The 8,788-nt window shown below is 48.7% G+C and overlaps 1 long non-coding RNA gene across 1 annotated transcript in view; it reads left to right on the top strand.

Moving 5' to 3' along the window:
- LOC148112643 (uncharacterized) overlaps nt 1-8,788 on the top strand; it is a 40,935-nt gene continuing 32,147 nt past the window's right edge. The window contains exon 1 of the long non-coding RNA XR_015729222.1: nt 1-138. This is a non-coding gene — a long non-coding RNA (uncharacterized LOC148112643). The remainder of the gene's footprint in view (nt 139-8,788) is intronic.

The following is an 8,788-nucleotide window of genomic DNA, read 5'->3' as shown; positions in this document are numbered from 1 at the left end:
GAGAAGCAGAGGCAGACAACAGCCAGCCCCTCCCTGGCTTGGAAATAAATAGGAGGGTTTTGGGAGTGGCCCATTGTCATAGACAACTGTTCTTTTCTAGTATAGAGCAAGCAATTTGGATTTCTTGGCTAAACCCAAGTAAGTTGGAACTAACTACATTTGATTTTTTGTTTATCCATATAAATAAAAGACTGTTACTGACCTGTTATAAAAAGGGATTGTTTTACTCATGAGTAAACATCTGCCATCTGCCTATCTCTCCCCCCTATCTCAGAAGAATTTGGAATGCAACAGTCCTTTTTTTGCTACCTTCTGTAAATGGGTATACTGTAGTTTTGTGTCAGATCGCTAAAAGTTATACTGCCATTTAATTGGAAGAAGGGGGAGACTTGGATTCGATTTACTAGCATTGCCTGTGTCAACAGATATTTTACAACCTATATTCTGGTGCCAAAGAGCCCTGAGATCCTCTTTATGTGGAGGAATGTTTATGATAGCCATGTGGGTTGTTTCACTTTAAAGGATAACGGTGTGAATGCATGTTTGTTCAGGTTTCAGAGAAACTAGTAAAGAAAACATCTTCACACTTGTGTATTAGCTAAAATCTGCATTTTGACTTAAAGGGAGGGGTCTCTACTGTTTTAACCCTACTTGTTTTGCCTAAGGGTATTCAGATCTTGCTTTAATTGGATTGTTATCACTTCTGCTTAATAAAAGGTTCCTTTTGAACAACCACATTTCAAGAGTTTTTACTTTCTTAAATTGGAAGGAGAGGCAATCATTACAGAAAGCAAGATCTGCAAAATGGTCAACCCAGAGACGCAATCTTCACTCTACTGAGGGGACCCTGCAAACCATGTCTGAACGAAGCAGAGAACTGGGAGAAGCCGATTGCTGGGGGAAGACAGCAACTGCCACCCAGTCAGATGCCTGTGTCGTACACCCCATTGGAGAGGATGAGGTAACCCTGGAGAATCCTGAAAAGCCCCGCTGGTCAATTGGCATCGGGAAGAAAGATAGCTGGGATGAGAGAGCCAGAGGAGTCACCCTCAGCCATGGCAACCGAAAACCAGGGTGGAAACAGGAACTAGAAGCCCTTGCTGACCAGGGGGAATTAACTGAAGCACCACTGAGGAGGATTGTCTCAAGAGGCATATAACCCAATTGGTGATGGAAACTTTGGAAAATCTCAACATCCAAGGGGAGCCAGGACAACAACCAAAGGGCGCAGAAAGGTCAGCAGTCGCAGATGATGCCACGGGAGGCACCCCCCTTCTGGAGCCCAGCTATCGAGCAGATGGCGCAGCAGCAGTGGAAGAAGACCCAGCAAACCCTCCCCCCAGGCAGCACGCACATCGGCGCCCATTCCCAACCATCCGAGTCCCGCAACTGGAAAGAGAAACTCCCTCCCTTGGGGTGAAGTTTGATGGGAATCTGCAGCAATTAGGATTCTTTGTGGCACACGTGCTCACTTACATGCAAGAGTACGGGCGTGATTTCCAAACCCAAGGATCCCGAGTGCGAGTTGTGACCCTAACCCTAGAGGGTGACACTGCCAGATGGATGGTGACCCTGCATAACGCCAATGCACCAGAACTGCGGGATTTCGACTGTTTCATGATGGCCCTGCGACGACGGTTTGAGGACCCACTAGCAGATCACAAAGCACACAACCTCATTAAGGTGGTGAGGCAGGGGCGATGGCCAGTAGCAGAGTATACTGAAGAATTCCGGGATCTTGCGTGTCGTGTGAACTGGCCGGAAGATATTTTGGTGAGTTGTTTCAAGGACAGGCTGAGTGATGATCTATACAATGCCTGCGTGGCCCGAGGTGCACCGAATCACCTACATAATGGTACATCACCGCCGAAGAAGTGAGATCGATGTGGCCAGAAACCAGTATCGAATGGGGCGAGCATGGAAGAAATCCCCACCCCCAATGGAAGCAACAGCCCCTCAAACCACAAACCGCATTCTCTCTGAGATCCTCAGCCTGTTTCAAGTGTGGAAAAGAGTGGCACCGAGCTGCAGAGTGTCGTTCGCAAACACCCACCGTGGGAGAACCCTGCAAAACTGGGTTTTGCAACTTCCCTGTTTTTCTGGAAGTTGTTTCTACTGTACTAAAACAGCTTTTTCCAATGGATTCATATTGTTGCATCATATCGGGTGAAATTAGACCGGTTCAGAGGTCCCTTCCAGCTCTATTCTGATTGATATACAGATCGCATGTACCAGTAGCAGCGATTTTAAATGATTCGCTGAACCAGTAAAAACCATCCCTGGTTGGCCCCGCCCGCCACTCGCCCATGCGCTTGCCTGCCTTTGCAAGCTGGCCATGGGGACCTCCGGGAAAGCCACATGGAAGGCAGGCAAGCAAACATGTTGGGGTCGCCCGGCCATGGGGAAGGGAGCTAGCAGTCTATTCCCTTCCCCACGGCCCTGCCATACTTGCCTGCCTTCCACATGGCCTTCCCGGCAGTCCCCCATGCCCACTTGCCTTCCGAGGTCTGGTCTCACATCCAACCCTTGATGGGAGACGTGCCGCTTCCAGGCCGGGCTGGCCAGTGGGTGGGTGGGCGGCCCTTGGGGGAGACGCAACTGCTGCACTGGGGCCGAGAAGTACAGCAGTGGCACCGCATGTGCAGCCCCGGGACATCTGCCCTCCCAGAGCGCCGCTGCCGCCCTGGAGCTCACCTTCGCCTCTGCAGCCAACTGGCCCCTTGGGGCAGCACAAATACCGCTTTTGCCCTTCTCTTTCTGGGTGCAGTGCTTCTGCTTGTTGGGCCACTTCCTGTGGCCAGCTGCTTTGCTTTTTCCCTCTTTTTTGGGAGACTCGCAGGAGGCTTGTACACTGGCACTGACATGGGTGAGGCAGGCTATCCAGATGCCCCATGCTGGTGCTTGTTTGGTGCAGCTGAAGGCAAGCCAAGAGACAGTGGGATGAAGGGGCTGGTGCTGCCTCCCTCATGCCTTTGCCTCCACCTTGCAGGGCTCAGGTCTTGCAGTTTGTGCATTCTGCTTAAAGAAACTCCAAATCCAGGAAATGGTCAGATTCAGCACTGCAACACTTCAATCCTGCTTTAAGAGGTTGATGTCAAAAGAAGGATTTCCAGTGAAGGGCTCCAATTCCTGATCATTTGAAGGATGGTGTTACATACAGACATACGGAGGACCCATTTGCATGCCTGCCGCTGATTGGCTAATCTAGCAACGGGGAAAAATAAACCACTGTCAGTGGCCAAAAGGAGAAGAAAAGGGGACAAAGGGCATTGACCTTCCCCTCGTGGCATCCGCAGCCATCTTCTAGGAAGGAACAATCTTGTCCGGCAAACTAAAAAAATGATGACCAGTTGCACTGGCTATCTACAACCCACAGACAGAGGAATGGCACACCTATATGGGATGATTCCGAATGTTCCCGGAAGCCAACAACTACCAAGACTTTCCAGAAAACAGAAAAAGAGCTCTCTTCCTCACCTACTGCAGCCCAAAAATTTACAAGATGGCTCAGACCAGTGGTAAAATCTGAACCGGTTTACTATCAGTTCGCTGGTTGCGCATGCGCAGTGCGTACCACGCACCAAATGCGAGGAGCGCATGCGCAGTGCATGCCAAAAGGAGGCATTCGGTAAGTAGAACAGCGAAGGGGGATGATCAGCTGTGGTGCGCAATCTTTTTTTTTACTTTTAAAAGTAAAAAAAAAAACCTCTGATGATCGTGCTGCTCAGAGGCTTTTTTTTACCTTTTAAAAGCTTTTTTTTTTTACAACCTCTTCGTCAGATGCTTTTAAAAGGCTCTGACGATCCCAGCTGAGTTGTCTGATCGTCAGAGGCTTTTTTTTCTTTTAAAAGCATTTTAAAAGTAGAGGTTGTAGAAAAAATGCTTTTAAAAGTAAAAAAAAAAGCCTCTGATGATCGCACAGCTCAGCTGGGCATGGGATAGGGCAGGGATTTTTGCTACCAGTTCTCCGAACCACCCGCCACCATTGCTACTGGATTGGGCGATCCAGTCTGAACCGGAATCATTTCACCCCTGATTCAGACCCTTGCATCACTGGCAGACATCGAATCAATGACCTGGTCCACGCTGCAGAATATCCTAAGGGACCATTATGCCCCAACAGCAACGCCAATGGTGAGCCGAAATGAATTTTACCACCGGCGGCAAAGAGAAGGTGAGACCATCAGCGATTTTATGGCCAAATTGCAAGAAATTGCAACCAAGTGCGAATTCGTCAATCCGGAGGAGATGATGAAAGATAGACTCATCTTGGGGATGAGGGACCTGACCCTACAGAAGAAGCTGCTGATTCAGAGGGGAGCCACCTTCAAAGATGTGGTTGAGGAAGCCAGAGCCGCAGAAGCGTCTGATAATTCCGCCACCGACATCCGAAAGACCAGAGGAGTACATCGTACCCAACGGGAGACTGATTGGCCACTGAGGTCCCCAAGAATGACGAAGGCTCGGGAGAGGAAGAGGCAGTGAACTGAATATACCCGGAAAGAAGGGTCAGCCAAAGAGACAATGATTTTAAACAACCCCGTTGCCTGGGGTGCATGGGTTTTTATGCTAGATCAGCTTGCTGGTTCAAAGATGCCATATGCCGCTGGTGCCAGCAAAAGGGCCACATAGCCGAGGCCTGCAGGGCCACCCAGCCTATACCATACCAACCCAGACCCCAGGCTGGTCCAGGGAGACAAAGACACGCAAGACCGGGGCGCCAAAGAAACAAGCACAGGGAAGAACCCTACCCAGAAGCAAGAGGAATAAATTAAACAACTGTGGGCCACTCAGACGCATGTGACGCTGATAAATATCACGTCATCATCCCTATAGAGGGGACCCCTTGCAGCAATTAGACACGGGGTCCTTCTTCACCATTGTGTCATGGCAGACACTGAAGAACCTCATCCCAACAATGAAGAACAAACAACTCAAACTGCAAAACATCACTTTAAATGATTTCCAGGGAAATCACATTCCCGTGCTAGGAAGAGCATCAGTGCAAGTCAAGTACAATTACTTCAGTGGACAGCTGCCCCTAACCGTCATCGACAACGACAGACCAACTCTTCTGGGCCTGGAGTGGTCAAAACCCTAGGATTAGGGGTCACCGGCATCAACAAAATCAGTGGGAGTGAACTAGATCAACTGGTGGCAAAGTTTGGGGATGTTTTCGATGGGAGCCTAGGCAAGTATACAGAAAAACCTATATCTTTTAACCTAGACCCTAGTGTTACCCCAATCAGGCTAAAACCCCGCAGGGTTCCATTTGCTCTTCGGCCCAAGGTAAATGAGCAATTAGATAAGCTAATTGCCCAGGGGATTCTGGAGCCAATCGACCATGCCACATGGGAGACCCCAAAAATCATCCCGATTAAATCAGACAGGTCAGTGCGCATCTGTGGGCATTATAAATGCACATTAAATAAAGTATTACAACAGAGCGCGTACCTCATGCCAGTAGTGCAACATCTGCTACATTCAGTGGGAAACGGAAAAATATTTGCCAAATTAGATTTAGTCCAAGCGTATCGACAGTTGCCAGTAGATGATGCAACCACAGAAGCCCAAACCATTGTGACACACCGCGGGGCATTTAAATGCAACCGATTGCAGTTTGGGGTAAACGTGGCCCCGGGACTATTCCAGAGCATGATGGAGTGCCTTCTACAGGGCATCCCAGGAGTAGTCCCCTATTTTGATGATATCCTCGTGTCAGTGGAGAACAAAGAACAATTGATCAACAGGTTGGAAGAGACATTGGGCAGATTTCAAAAGAAGGGACTGAAAGTCAAAAAGGAAAAATGCCAAATTGGGGTGAAGAAAGTCGAATTCCTGGGATATTTATTTGATGGTTCAGGGATCCATCCCACAGATAGTAAAATCAAGGCAATTAAAGAAGCCCCAACCCCAAAGAACAAAACTGAACTCCAGGCGTTTCTTGGGCTGCTAAAGTTTTATAGTATTTTCTTAAAACAGAAAGCCACTGTTGCTGAGCCATTACACAGACTACTAGGGGAGACCTTGTTAAGGCAATCGAAAAAATCCACCAACCAAAAAGACCAGAATCCCAGGAGGCCACTAAGTAAGCCTCCGCCCCAAGGAACATACAAAACAACAAGCGGAAACCCATACAATAAAAAACTGTCCCTAGCACCAAACAACACAGAGACCCTAGACTCAAACCCGAGGGAGGACTGTGAATACTTATCTGAGGAACCAGGAGTCCATTGACGAGATCCAGGAACCAAAGGAGAGGCCGGGGTGGAGTCCTCTTCACCCATAGGAGTGTTCCAGGAGGTTCCTCTGAGGACTCAGGAGCGGCAGCAGGCCTGACTGCACAGGCTGCAGAACAAGTGAACCGCACAGGTCCTGTTGCTCCCTAAAGCGCCCCACTTACCTACATGACTACGCTAATTGGTTGTGCTCTAACAGGAGGGGAGAGGTGTTACGTACGGATGTACAGAGCTTCCATTTGCATTCCCACCGCTGATTGGCTAATCTAGCGGCAGGAAAAAATAAACCTCTGTCAGTGGCTGGCAAGACTGCCGTAACTCTTTAAAAAGAGAGCTCCGGCAGCCTTCTGGTAGCAAATGGGAGCTCTGTACATCCGTACGTAACACCTCTCCCCTCCTGTTAGAGCACAACCAATCAGTGTAGTCATGTAGGTAGGCAGGGCGCTTTAGGGAGCAACAGGACCTGTGCGGTTCACTTGTTCTGCAGCCTGTCTCTCTCTTGCTCTTGATAGCAGCTGGAAATAAAGTGCTGAATGGACTATGGCCTTCCGCCTCTTCTATTTCCACCTCCTATCTAACAGATGGGTCCAGCCTTGCTTGCCAGCGTGTTTTCTCTTCTGGCCATTAGTCAGAAGAAAAATCCAGATGGCCGGATGGATCTGGCAATTCTGAGCAAGCGGTGCTCTCTCCACCTACCTCCTATGACCCCACATCCTGCCTTCCATCAAAAAAGTCCACTGCTCCATCTATAAGCTATTTACGCACCCAGGACAGCTCGGCTCCATCTCCTTCTGGTAGCAGGACAGTTGGACTTGCCTGGGGCCCTCTCCTGGCTGGCCACTTGACCTCTCAGGCAACCGGGACTTGGGGTGAGTAAGATCTGCCTCCTTCGCTCAGGACTCACCAATCAGAACAAGCAAGAGAAACTTTTTCAGTTCAAAACTGGTGCATGCCACAGAACTTAGCCTGTGAAGGCTGCTTCCAAGTCTGTTCCAAGCAACCTGGCTTGCTGAAGGTCAAACCCACAGGAAGCCCAGCTGCTGGCATGTTTGGGGAGGGTTGAGCAAAAGAGTTTCTTCCAGAAGGGTTCATGGGGAGGGTAACACATACCAGGCAAGGGTGCTGGGTAGGCACAGCCAGGATTGCAGTAATGACAACAGAAAAGGAAAGAGAACTAGTCCAAAGGCCAGTCAGGATGGCAGGAAAATAGAGCCCCAGTGGTGGGAGAGTTCTCCTGCTCTGCCCTGCCCTCCTGACTGATGCACAAAGGGCATGGGAGGGTGACAGGGAGACTCTTGGGTGGCAGGCTAGTGTTGGGGCTGAAGATGGGCTACTGCTAAGCTATTCTTGCAGGAGAGGCTTCTACTTGCTGCCAGTTTCCCAGCTAGGCTGGAAGAGGGAGTTGGGCACATCCAGAGAGGCTTCCTGACCCTGCTAGTCCCACACTCATTTTGAAACACCTCCTTTGCCCAAAGGAGCCATGGGCTTCAGGGTAGTGGGGGGTATATGTTTCCCTGTGACCACTTTACCCTTTTCAAAAGTAACCCTGTTGTGGGTGGAATGAAGGCCCCACACTGCCTGTTGCTCACCAATGCCAAAGAGGCTTTCATGCTTTCTTTTCATGGCTGTGCCAGCTTTCCTCTCCTGGACTGTGGCTGCAGAGCCTCCCAAGTAACCAAAAGGGACTAATCTCAAGAGGAAGAGTAAGGGATGCGATCATCCAGCATATTTCCTGGCAGAATTCAGCCCTCCATTCTCTGAAATGAAATGAACAGATTGGTGCTCGTTTTAGCTGGGATTGAGGGAAGCCACTCTGGGGAAGTGCCAGAACTCTCTCTCCAGTGGCCAGTAAAATAAAACAAGTCTCAGGAAAAAGGGTTCCTGGAATCAATGCACAGAGTGCCCATTGGGACAGGTGCCTCTGGCATTTGGCAAGTTATCCCGTGCAACTAGTTGCCCTGCACAGTGCCCCATCTGGCACCTTGTTGCAGGTCACATCCAATGGGAAGATAGAGGTCCTTCCCTTGCCGCATGGATTGGCCGCTGGGACAGATGGCTCTGGTATTTGGTAAATTCTCCCATGTGGCCATGGCAACTTGTCCCACAGCAAATTGCCCAGTGCAAGGCAGCTTGGGAGGGGCATGTTTTATAAGTAGAAGAGCTAAAGAAATCTATTGTCTTGCATTGTTCTCCTCTACTAAAAATTGTTTTGTTGATATCTAAACTTTTTCAACTAAAAATATATAACTCCTAGTGACTTTATGGGACCATCCTTATAGCAGTTTGTCACTGCCTTCTAGATTTTTAATCTTTTTATTTTTATTTCCCAGGCTGAATAAGAGAGCAAAACAAAGATTTCTTTAATAATAAAATCAGTAGGTGATAACATAGCATAGTATTTGTTACAGTATTGTAATTTCAAGAGATACATTCATGAAAAAAAAATAGCTATATGCGTCTGTAAATTAATTTTAATTGTAACAAAAAAGCAAGCCTATTTTGTTCTAGGTAGTATTAAAAATCTGAAGGGACTAGTGAGAACATTCAGT

Source organism: Pantherophis guttatus, chromosome 8 (genome assembly GCF_059756535.1).
Source record: "Pantherophis guttatus breed Tessera chromosome 8, ASM5975653v1, whole genome shotgun sequence".
Lineage (NCBI taxonomy): Eukaryota > Metazoa > Chordata > Lepidosauria > Squamata > Colubridae > Pantherophis > Pantherophis guttatus.
Note: the sequence above shows the minus strand (reverse complement) of the source record. Positions and strands in the feature narration are given on the sequence as shown.